This window comes from Sinohyriopsis cumingii, chromosome 2 (genome assembly GCF_028554795.1).
Source record: "Sinohyriopsis cumingii isolate HCF-2022 chromosome 2, ASM2855479v2, whole genome shotgun sequence".
In the NCBI taxonomy this organism is placed as follows: domain Eukaryota; kingdom Metazoa; phylum Mollusca; class Bivalvia; order Unionida; family Unionidae; genus Sinohyriopsis; species Sinohyriopsis cumingii.
In genome coordinates, this window is record NC_142962.1 from 119,092,869 (window position 1) to 119,106,332 (window position 13,464).

A 13,464-nucleotide genomic window follows, 5' to 3' on the forward strand; every position below is an offset into this window, starting at 1 on the left:
ATGTACTCACTGGAAAGTCAAGTCAAGCTGCAAACAACAAAGAATCTGGTCTGCTATTGCATAATGTGCAATCAGGTCAGAGTCAATGTTGTTTGTTGTTCTGATTATTCCGAACAAAACTGCACAGATCCAGATCTGCTGGCACATTATGCGATGGCAAATCTGGGTCTTTGCAGTTTGCAGTCAGACTCATCTTTTAAGTGAGTATATATGGTATTCCAACCAGTCTTAATACCACTGTGTGTAAAGAACCATTCTGCATATTATAACACATAGTTACATAATGGCACATACAATAAGGAACAATCTTGGAATAGTTACTTCTACATATAAGGTTGTTCAGAATGAGAAATAAAGTAAAATCAGAAGTAAACACAAGTAAAGACAAAGAAGTATGGATAAAATGTAATATGTAATTAAATAATGATAATTATTATATCCTTTATCTATCTAGGGTGACATAATTAGCTTACAGCTAGTTCCCATTATGGCCCAGCAATTAAAACAAACAAATGTACAACATGTATCCATGTAAGCAGTAAGAAAAATCTACATTGCTAACAGCTACTACTTAAAAGAAAACAAATATAACAGAAATTATACAGGGGTAGTTCACTGTTATCACAAATATATATTACAGCTACCACTTGCAAAAATATTATGGTGTTATAAAATCAGGATTGGTCTGACAGAATTCACAGATGTAACATTTCTCAAAAGGTGATCAGCATGACCTATTTTTATCATCTCCTTCTCACTTGGTTTGGTGTGCTCCAGAGTACAACTTTCAAAACATTTTAGAAATTTTCATCCCAAAACTAGACTCAAGCAGAATTATGCACAGGAATGTATCTCATACTATACTATATCATTAGATTATACTAGATTGACACAAAATGTGCAGGAATCTAACATTTAGTCTCATATTGTATCATTAGGTCATACTAGATTGACACAAAATGTACAGAAATCTAACATTTGGTCTCATAATATATCTCAGGATCATACTAGATTGACACAAAATGTGCAGGAATCTAACATTTGGTCTCATACTATATCATTAGATCATACTAGATTGACACAAAATGTGCAGGAATCTAACATCTGGTCCCATACTGTGTCATTAGATCATACTAGATTGACACAAAATGTGCAGGAATCTAACATTTGGTCTCATACTGTATCATTAGTTTGTACTAGATTGATCCAACAAATGTGTGCAGGAATCTTACCTTTGATCTCGATACTGTATCATTAAATTCTCCTAGATTCATACTTAGATTGATTATGAACAGAATGCTTGTGGTCAGTTTCATATGGAAGCATTCTTTGAAAATAGGTAACTGTTACCCAGTGTTACTATGCTGTAAAGTTCATACTCGAGATAGATTCCATATTTACATCCCGACTTTTTCTGTTTTTGAAACTGAAGCCTGATAATGTACAAGAGAATAGAATAAATATAAAGTTGTATTAACCATTGACCTCTTAAAAGAGAATAAACTTGTATTATTTATTGACCTGTTACCAGAGAATACATAGAAACTTTGTATTCAGCATTGACCTCATGCAAGAGAATAAATATAAAGTTATATTCAGTATTGACCTCGTACAAGAGAATAAATATAAAGTTATGTTCAGTATTGACCTCATTCAAGAGAATATAAAGTTATATTCAGTATTGACCTCATTCAAGAGAATAAATATAAAGTTATATTCAGTATTGACCTTGTACAAGAGAATAAATATAAAGTTATATTCAGTATTGACCTCATTCAAGAGAATAAATATAAAGTTATATTCAGTATTGACCTCATTAAAGAGAATAAATATAAAGTTATATTCAGTATTGATCTCATACAAGAGAATGAATGTTAAGTTATATTCAGTATTGACCTCATGCAAGAGAATAAATATAAAGTTATGTTCAGTATTGACCTCATTCAAGAGAATAAATATAAAGTTATATTCAGTATTGACCTCATTCAAGAGAATAAATATAAAGTTATATTCAGTATTGACCTCGTACAAGAGAATAAATATAAAGTTATATTCAGTATTGACCTCATTCAAGAGAATAAATATAAAGTTATATTCAGTATTGACCTCGTACAAGAGAATAAATATAAAGTTATGTTCAGTATTGACCTCATTCAAGAGAATAAATATAAAGTTATATTCAGTATTGACCTCATTAAAGAGAATAAATATAAAGTTATATTCAGTATTGACCTCATTAAAGAGAATAAATATAAAGTTATATTCAGTATTGATCTCGTACAAGAGAATGAATATTAAGTTATATTCAGTATTGACCTCATGCAAGAGAATAAATATAAAGTTATATTCAGTATTGACCTCATGCAAGAGAATTAATGTTTTTGTTATGAGGTTTAATGCCATTGTTCAGTATACAATAGGTCACACATGGCACCCAGTTTAACTGGTGGAAGAAGAACCTGGGAAAACCCTGGAAAGAACCACCAACCCACTGGAAGCAACTGGCAAGCTTTCTCATGTACCCACATTGGCCAAGCCATAGACTCAAAGCCACACAGACAGAAGTGAGATGGAAGTGATCTGTAATGGAGATCACTCTAGACCACTTGGCCACTCAGGGCACAAATGCAAGAGTTTAAATATAAACTTGTTTTCAGCAGTGACATCAAGCAAGAGAATAAATGTAAACTTGTATCCAGCATTGATCTCATGCAAAAGAATACATATAAACTTGTAATTTGATGCATAAATATAAACTTGTATCCAGCATTGATCTCATGCAAGAGAATACATTTTATCCCGCAATGATCTCATGCAAGAGAATACATTTTATCCAGCATTGATCTCATGCAAGAGAATCAATATAAACTTGTATTCAGTATTGATCTCATGCAAGAGAATAAATATAAACTTGTATTCAGTATTGATCTCATGCAAGAGAATAAATATAAACTTGTATTCAGTGTTGGTCTGATGCATAAATGTAAACTTGTATCCAGCATTGATCTCGTACAAGAGAATAAATATAAACTTGTATTCAGTATTGATCTCATGCAAGATAACTTATATCCAGCATTGGTCTCATGCATAAATATAAACTTATATCCAGCACTGACCGTGTGCAAGAAAATCAATATAAACTTGTATCCAGCTTTGACTTTGATCAAGAGAATAAATATATAGTTGTATTCAGCATGGACCTCATACAAGATTAAAAAGCGTACTGCTCCTTTTTTTTCTGGACAAGTAAGTGAAAGAGGCCCATTTCTATTATCAGAGCAAAAATTTTGCTATCTTAGGAAAGATTGTTTCAGAGCTTGGAAACTGGTGAATCCTAGCTTTAGAGGAAGGGCCAGTGAGTTGCACCATCAAACAAATCCATCAAGCAAGCTACCTGTTTTCACCTGTATACCTACATAGAGATACATACATACACTACTTATGGTAACACATGTAGCAGCCAATGACCTTAGACCAATTACTAGTACGCCTGTGGCATTCTGGTAATACTTTCTTACCTGCTGAATCATTTCTCACCTGCCCTCAATCTGTAGGCTTGGCAGGTACAGTGATATCAACAATTAAAGACCACTCTTTGGAATAACCCTGATTGGGTTGAAATTTGAAGATAAGCTAGCCTTAGGAATGACACCCAGTTTGTGTACTGTATGTACTCGCTTATAAGTCAAGTCAAACTGCAAACAACAAAGATCCTGATCTGCCATAGCAGAATGCATCTGCAGGTCAGGGTCATTGTTGTTTGTTTTACTGATTGCTCCTAACAAATTGCACAGACCCAGATCTGTTGACTTGTTATGCAACAGCAGATCTGGGTCTGTGTAGTTTGCAGTTGGACTTGGTCTTATTAGCAAGTATATTGTGGCAGTTCACTCTGTATGCCCCTTTCAGCAGTTTATGCTCATTTTCTGATGACATCCCAACCTATTAGGTGAGGTTTGTCTATACTTTTGGAATAAGAATGGTATCAGGAGGTGGTGATGATGTGTGAGAACCCCATTCCTTATGGTTTTTGGTTATCATTATTTAGGGGATCATCAACCACTCTTTTAATGCCCACATCCAGTAATCATTAAAATGGACAATGAAATTAATGCATGGAATAACTGACATCTGAGACGAGATATAGAATAGAAAACCAGGAGCCCACATATGTAAAATATAACAATTTGATCAACTACATAAAGAAAAATGAAATTGAACATGACATTCGAATGATTCACAGTCTCTTAGAAATAATGTTTGTGCAAACTTCAACTGACCATTGTGTTATACCATAATGTTATACTCTCTCTCTCCCTCCCTCCCTCCCTCCCTCTCTCTCTCTCTCTCTCTCTCTCTCTCTCTTTCTCTGTAGACTTTGATCTTTCCTGACTGTGCAGTACAGAATGGAGCTATTTTTCCCCCCTTCAAATAAAAAATATAATACCCATTCTTAATACATGTCAGGTTTTTCTCATCCTGGAATCAACACTATTCCCACTCTTTATATCAGATATAGCCTATTATAATTCAACAGAACAAAGCTATGGTCATTTCACAACATTCGAGTCTCTGATTCGGCTAATGTGGTTATGTGAGAAAGCTTGCCAGTAGCTTCTCGTGGGTCAGTGGTTCTTTCCGGGGTTTTTCCGGATTCTTCCTCCACCATTAATACTGGCCACCATGTATAGCCTATCTTGTGCTGAAAAATGGCTTTTAACCATTCAACAACAACAGCAATTTCACAACATAGTACACACAATTCTGTTATTGTTATTTTATGTTTTTTCACATTCTCAACTGGAACTATGACGTAGTTAGACCTCAGTTAACTATTACTGACCAACTTGGCTACAAATTACCATCTGAGCTATGTCTGTCAGTGCACACTCCTAATGTTTACACCTTGAATCTCTGTTGTATAGAATTCACAACTTAATTACACAATGAATTATTGGACTTCTTTCCTAGTCCTAACTATGTTACTTTGCTAATTAGTAATTCATTGGCATATATTTCCAGACAAAAAAGTCAATTCTCAGCATACATGATACAATCATTTCAAACATAATTTACTTCTCACCAGAAATGCATGAAACTTCACATACATACATACATACATACATACATACATACATACATACATACGTACATACATACATTCATGCATTCATGCATGCATGCATACATACATACAGCCATTACATAAAAATAACTAAATCCAAACTACTTCATTTAATTCATGAGTCATATAACATTTGAGACAAAATTCATGAAAACAATTTTACTTCTGAACTAAAGGAAAAATTGATGTATGAATTTAAATGAATAAATTCAACAAATAATTATAAACTGACATCAGTGAACATTACTTTATGCAATTGTCACTAACCTTGTGCTTTATTTAGACTTGTACCTTTCTATGAAGTTGAATCTCCTTTTGTGTCCCTCACTTTCCGACATGTACCTCATCGACAATTTAACAAGAAAAGTGTGTGATTTGGATTTTAAACATAGCTTTAACAATTTTTCAGTCATATCGCTATGATGTCTGCAGAGTGACAGTTTATAGTGATGTCTAGCACTGGGGCATCATGCCGCAGACATGTAGCATGATGTCCCACCCAGTCACATTATCCTGACACCTGGCCGACCAGTCCTAACACTAACCTCTTAATGCTGAGCACCAAGTGAGGCAGTGTTAGTACATTTTTGTAAGTCTTTGGTATGACTTGGCTGGGGATCGAACCCACGACTTCCCGCATCCAAGACAGATGCTCTAACCACTAGGTCACTGATGAGAAAAGTACTTTTTACTAAGTCTTAGAGATAAATTATGGCTTGCCTCAGAAATTTAGACTGACTAATTTTGCAAAGGGAATTTCTTAAAAGCCTGGATTCTGTCTGGGAACCCATACCCCTTCATTGAGCTTAGTCAATCAGGAATACTTTCTCCAACCACCAAAAATGTTTTCACTCCTATTTAAGTCAAAATAATCCTCAGCCTTTTTAATAAGTATTCTGGAAAACATCATCTTATGACACCTGTTTCAAACAGCCCAAATTTTCCTAACTTTTCTCTGGTTTGTCTTAGCTCTTGTTATTTACCACTTCATGACCTTACACAGACATAACTGTTGGACTTTTATCAAAGGGACCTAATTAAAATTCAATTAATGACCCAAACTGAGCAAACTCCATCCCTCAAAGTCAGCAGTTTGTGGTGAGTATAACCCAAACTCAGTGGATAGGTGTAATGCTGAAAACAACAACTGCAAAATTATCTCTACAAAGTTTTCCACCATTATGGATGGTTCCTGCTTTTGGAGGACCTATCAGAAAAGTAATTAAGTTCTTGTCTGTTACTACAGAACCTAGTGACCAAAGTTTAATTCTTTTCCTGAACTCTGACCAGAACAAGGACAGAGTGACTGACCAGTCTACCTAAGGACTGAAGTGTATGGGCCAAAATTTGCCTGTAGATACTCTATGTAGACATGACAGGTGCAAGTAGTGTGATAATAGCATATGGTATGTCTGATCACATCTTCTAAATTTCACCAAAGTAGCACTTCATTGTCTGAAGAAAAAAGGATAAATCTGCTACGAAATGACCTCTTGTCTGGAGTGCACTTGCATTTGCTGCTAGGGATGAAAAGACATTGTCTGTATCAAGACACTGGAGATCCAATTTAGAGATTATTCAATACATAGGTATTGACCAGTATGTAGATCACCTGTAAAATATCTTACAAATATTTTCATTCCCTCTAAAGGTTTTGGGCTGTAGATAGGTATCTTTTTTTATGGGGCAGAATCAACTGCAAACTTTACAGATCCAAATCTGCTTGTGCATTATGCAACTCCAGATCTGGGTCTGAGCAGTTTGTTTTAAGTAAACAGTAGAACAAGCAACATAGACCCCGACCTGAAGATGCATTATGCTACTTTAGATCAGGATCTTTGTTGTTTTTTTTTGCAGTTTCACCCAACTTATAATCAAGTATATATGTTATGTATGAAACCACATGTGGTTAACCTCTAAAATTGTGAACTTGCACAATTTTAAAACATGTCATTGTTGGGCTTTTATCAACATTGAACGAGCATCATTTTGATATTTGAAACAACCTGTAAGATGGATGAAATGGATAATGTTTATACTTGCATGTAAGTCCAGTCCAAATGTAAACTGTATAGACCCAGATCTGTGATGACATAATGCACGAGCAAATCTGGTTCTATGCAGTTTGTTAGGAGTGATCAGTAGAAGAAACAACATAGACTCTGACCTGATGGCAAAATATGCAATGGTCAGGGTCAGTTGTTTGCAGTTGAATCTGACTTACAAGCAAGTATAGACAGTACATCAATTTTCATAAAGGATAAACAAATAGTACAACATGGTAACCATGTGAGCCTACCTGGATTTGAACCTGCACTCCAGTGATATCAAGTCCAGTATGCTAACCATTGAGTATTTATGGCTCATCAGGCAAAAGGAAGACCTAGAATGAAAGTGGCACTAACATTAAGTGATGGGACATTTTTTGCAATAAAGAAATTATACAGCTCATGACAAAAATATTTAGGTTATCTTTTTGGTAGATAAAATGGACAAAATGTCAGATTTTTATCTTACATTTTTCAATATAAAAATAAACACACACACTTCCATTCCTTTTCTGTATTTTTTTTATTGTTATTAAGCACAAAGTCCTAAAGCTAAAATAATTGAAATAAATGAAGTGAACATGCATGTGTAATTTAAATCCTGCTCACACCATTTTAACACATAAACACATTTTTCATGTACCAACTATTTTAATTGCTGTGACCAATGTAGCAAAAGTGCTGACTTGTGTTATTGCACAGAATTATAGGTGTTTTCAGTGGTTAGAGTTTCAGTTTTTTTTTTTTGGGGTGGGGGGGAGGTGTATTAGATTCACATAAAGACCTTAAATTGAAAAATTAACCTCAAACCTTTTTGTACGATGGCTACTGGCAGAAGCCACAGTGTCTCAGTGGTGAGCTTGCTGGACTTGTGAATGAAAGTCATGAATGCCACCTGGGTCTTAACTCCGCACTAAATAACCTGCTTGTATTGCTTTCCTGCAAACCATCACACACAAGGAAACCAGAGTAACCTAACCCTGGTGAATATTTCCTGAAACCTCAAGAATATATGAATTAATAGGAAACTATTATATGAAAGCTTACCTTCAAATTTGTGACTAAAATTCAGAAATATAATAAGAAAACTGTAGAAAATACATGTGACTATTGTTGTGCTTTGATAATGGAGAATATGCGACATGAGAGCAAAATACTAAATATAGATTTGAGAAATTGAGGTACTTCTTTTCCTATTATAGGCACAGAAGCCCACATTGTTGATTTGTTAGACAAGGAGAAAGGAGGTCAAGTGGGAGATACATCATTGCATCATCATTGGGTAACAGGTGAGACACTGCATTCTGTAAAACTCCTGATTAGATGGAGAAAAGAAGAGCGACTCTAGGTTGATCGATTGATGTTTAATGGTACATAATCACATGAATGACTATTAAGTACAGTGGCTGTTGAAGTAAAGTGCATTACGCAGAGAATACAATGGCATCTGTCCAGGGTTAGATTTTATCATGCAGTCCACCTACTGTGTGTGTGTGACTATTGCTACACTGGTTAGCAATCCACTTTCTGTGTTTGTGACAAACATAATGTGCTGGCAGATCTGCAGACATCGTAGCAATATGACTGAAAAATTGTTAAAGCTACGTTAAAAATCCTAATGCACACACACACACAGAAACCTGTAGGCCATAGAACTCGTCAAAGTCAATAAACATTTTTAAGATTTAGTGCTGCTTCATATTGAATGCTAGCTCAGAATTATTCATCAATTTCCAGCAATAATCGGAGAAAAAATATTAACATTTTTCTTCAGGACTATAAGATGCAGTAACAGATCAAATAGTAAAGTGATGCCTCAAACCACAGAGCCACCACAGCTCCCCTGCATTTGAAAAAGAAACAAATTTTGGTCACTGAAAGAAAAGACATAAATTAGGTAAGAATATAAACCCTGCATAAGGTGTCTAGTATTCATCCAGTTATGACACTGTTGCTATCACTACAAAATAAATCATCCTTGAACCTGATTTTAAAAAAAAAGATATTTCATACCTCAACAAGTAAAATTGGATTCCACTGAGAAGCAACCTGAGATTCACAGATTTATGGCCATCTGTGACTTCAATTGTGTTTTAAAATTCCCCTCAACAGGTAACAGTGTCGAAGTAGAAACTGGCTTGGTCCAGACATCTCACCTAGTTATATATATATCTGTGTGTGTGTGTGTGTGTGTGTGTGTGTGTGCATGTGTGTGTGTGTGTGTAATAACATATGTATCGTAAACTTGTTCCTCCCATCTGTATACAAGCTTTAGGCTTTAGTTTTACAAGAAGTTTTGCATAAATATCTTTTTCATTACTTTTATTTTTCAGCACAATCCCTTGTTATATAGCATTTACCTATGCCAAACTTTGCAGGTAAGTTCTTGATGAAAGACAGATGCCTATTGATTTTAGAGTAAAAAGCCAAAAGTTCAAGGTCACAGACCTGGACTAAACTTTTTGGATGGCATTCACTTGGAGAAAGGAAAAAAATAGTTGATTTTATGATCAAAAGGTAAAAGGTCAATGTTACTGACTGTAAGAAAAAAGTTGTTTCTGCTGAGAATTTCAGTTCTGAACACAGTGTACTGTCACCAAAGTTTGTGGATGTTTTACATGTTTGGTAAGAAAGAAGGCTTTTGATTCAGGGTCAAAGGTCAAGGTTGCTGTGACTGAATGAAGAAAGCTTTTTTTATATATAATATCTTCAGTTCTAGACTCATTACCATAACCAACAAGTGTGGGGCGCTTGCACTCAAGGTAGGGAAGAGCGGTATTGTTTTTGGCATTAAAAGGTTAAAGGTCAGCTCAAAGAATAATGTTATTGCAGAATAACGTTCCTTCTAAAGTAAGTTCCTGATAGAACTTACTTGATATAGGAAAATAATGGGAACTATAATGTTTTTTCTTGCATTTTCCATAAGTGTCGACCTTTGCACTCATATTTTAATGAATATATTCATATTTCAGTGGAAACACACAAAGACAGTTGCATCATGTCACCATGCATTCATTAAAGTAACTTAAATCCACAGAAGCAGACATGATTCAGACAAATCATAAATAAAGATACTGTTATGAATGATGCATGCCACCAATGGGACAGTCTTGCAAATATTGTTGCATATGGCATTTTGTTGACCATATTTCAGGGAAGTAGAATGTAAGTTTTATCAAACCAAGTCCGTTCTAATTCTGTGGCCCACTGTGAAGTTAACGTCATAGAATCTTATCTCACACTTAAGCTATAATAAGAAATGTATCAACATTATGCATAGATCTAGAAATTTATAAGGTCAGTTATTAAATGGAAGAAAGTTTAAAAATAAGCAGAGAATGTGTCAGACATAATGATTGAACAAAATTTATCTAATGTGGTAAATACACTGTATTCAGTTGGTTTTATGCCACATGTATGTTTATTGCTTGTTTATGGTACAGCAGTCCCATAAAATGAACTTGCATATAATTTCCTGTTACTTTGCTTCCTTTGACTGGTATGCCAGTATTTTTTGTACCAAAATATGACTTCCTCAAAGCAGTGTATCAAGAGATATTTCCTAGTTCTAATTTACTTTGTCAAAAGAGTGGAGCGAATCATTCTTTCATCTTAGCATACCGATTCCCCTATCAAAAATCAGACCTTAGTAACCGATTCCCCTATCCAAAATCTGAGTTTTTCTGCCTTTATCAATTGAGGGTAAAGGTACACACCTTGTTTTTGTGTGGATTTCCACAAAAGAAAAAACATTTTGACATTCATGGGATTGAAACATCCTGATTAGATCAGAAAGTGTACTGGAGTTAACAATAGTTTTTCCTCTGAAACTCTCATGTTTTTAAAGTACATTAGTATCTGTTGTTTTTTTTTTTTTTGCAGGTCTCAATTTGCATGGTAAAATATTAGCATTAATTGGTCAATCATGCTAATAGAAGCACCAGCTTGAACCTAATCCAGATAATCATCCTGATCTAGGTGTACAAGAGATTGCCTTTGACAGACATACTCCGTTTCCACAGAGTTGTGTTTTGTGGTTTGTACTTATTAAAGTTGATATGCTTCATATCTTGAACTGGATTTTCCACTGTTAATGTTTGTTGTGTACCGCATCCTACTATCTGCCATATATATATATATATATATATATATATATATATATATATATATATATATATATATATATATATATATATATATATATATATATATATATATATAATAGCTAGAGTGTCGTGATTCACACACACACACACATGCACACATGCATGCGTGCACACACACACACACACACACACACTCACACTCACACTCACACTCTCTCTTCAAGGCATTAAAGCAGCATTGAAAAGGAATTTTATTCTGATGCTATAGCGGAAAACAAAGACCAAAAGTTGGCTTGCTCACAATTTCAAATCTTTGGACAAATGCAGGCAGTCCAAACTCACAATGCAATTCTTCTTGCCCCAAAGATGTCACTTTTCTAAAAGAATGATAGCATTATTAGTTTTGCATATAATCGGTTTTCACTGAAACAGTTTTACTAGATATTGCACAATTATAAGATATGTGCTCTACTTTTGACATAAACTGTTGTCAGCAAAATCTTTAAGGTGGTGGGGTGATAGTTTTGTAAAAATGTCCAATTTCTTAACTTAAGGTTATGATGTGACTTTTTCAGATATTATTGTTTACTAATTAAAGAGATGGATCTATTTGTGCATTAGGTGTTTTGAGTACATGTATGTGTTTTTGAAATTAACACGAGGAATACACCACCCATAGTTTCTTCACAGTATGTAGACAGTGAAATTCCAGTAGTCAGCTAGGAAGCAGAGCTAGCCATCCATAGCAACAGTCATTTCGGTTCAAGTAGAATATCTCAAAAATGGCCTGAGTGGCAACTATTTTGAATTGCATTTAAGCTGTTTAGTACACAGTGTTTTTCAAAAAATTATCACCTATGGCAAGGGCTTGCATTTGCAAAGTGAGCATCACTGTGTCACAGATGACCTTTAGTTGTAAAAAATACAAGTTTAAATCTGGGATTTGGGAGCATAAACTTCTTTTGCTTTGAACTTCTCTTGACTTGTCAGGTCAAGTGAATGATATGTTTTATTTTATTATAATTTTCCCAAAATATGGACCTTTTTGACCTCATTTATCTATTAAATTCTTTACGAATTTTCATAAAAGTCAGGAGAATATGGCATTAAATTTGTGTATAAAAACCGTCCCTTGCACCCTTAGTGGTTTCATGCATATATAAGGGGGGATGTCACTTTGAACCTAAAAAGATAACTCAGTTGGGTATGTGTGGCTAACACAACTAGACCCTAGTGAACAATTATCTTCAATGGCAGTATATCTACATAAAAAAATAGAAAACAATCACCAAAATTGCAACCAGTATTCTTTACTCATAAAATAAAAAAACAAAGCTTCATATTGTAAATGTTCCTCGTTTGCGAACAAGGATATATTGCAGCCCAGCATATCTTGTCCGCTTCCAGTTAGCATTGACTGTGACAGGTGCATCGGTGCACAAAAAGAAATATTAATTTCCAGACAAGGTATTCATATAAATTATCAAGACAGTGAGAAAACTAATTACGTTGCAATGTCCAAAACCTGTGATAAATGACGGGAATAGTTAGACAAGAAGAAAATGGGTTATACATTTTTTTTAATATTTTTGTTTCTTATGGTTTTCCAAAGGTCATATATTGGATTGGATTGAGATTTTTATCTCTAAATTTAAATGCTCGGTACAACTTTGAAAACTACACTTTTATTCATATTTAAAAGTTGAAAAGCTGTACGAGTACAGTAATAGTATATTTAATTTTTAGATGATATGTCTATACAAATGTCTTTAATTGGCTATAAATGATTGTCTCTGATTTAATGTAATTAACATGTTAGTAATAACAGCTTTAGAAGCATCCCTTAATTAGACCCATATACTAATCCATTTCAGACATTATGTACTGTCATTGTAAAACAGTTACTCCAAGAAAACATCTTGCTATCTTTTCAGAAGAGATCAAGACAATGGCTTGTGATGTAAAAACTTACAATAGAAAACTAAAGTTCGAATAAGGGTGCATGTTTAAGGTAGTAAGTAAGGTAAGTTATTCATGGGTCAAGCATGTATAAGATACCTTGAATTGCTCGGTAGCTAATTAGGAAGAAAGATAAAGTATCCTATCATCTGCACATATTCCATGTGTATGGCAACACTTAGTCATTAATGACTGACCTCTACAGCTTAGCCAGCAACATGCTGGT

The 13,464-nt window shown here is 34.4% G+C and overlaps 1 long non-coding RNA gene across 3 annotated transcripts in view; it reads left to right on the forward strand.

The window, feature by feature from the left end:
- Positions 1–13,464, forward strand: part of LOC149805688 (uncharacterized) — a 234,785-nt gene that overhangs the window by 181,278 nt on the left and 40,043 nt on the right. For all 3 annotated transcript variants that reach the window (XR_016419768.1, XR_016419770.1, XR_016419767.1), the window contains exons 7-10: positions 8,376–8,462; positions 8,948–9,070; positions 11,056–11,209; positions 13,214–13,302. This is a non-coding gene — a long non-coding RNA (uncharacterized LOC149805688). The remainder of the gene's footprint in view (positions 1–8,375; positions 8,463–8,947; positions 9,071–11,055; positions 11,210–13,213; positions 13,303–13,464) is intronic.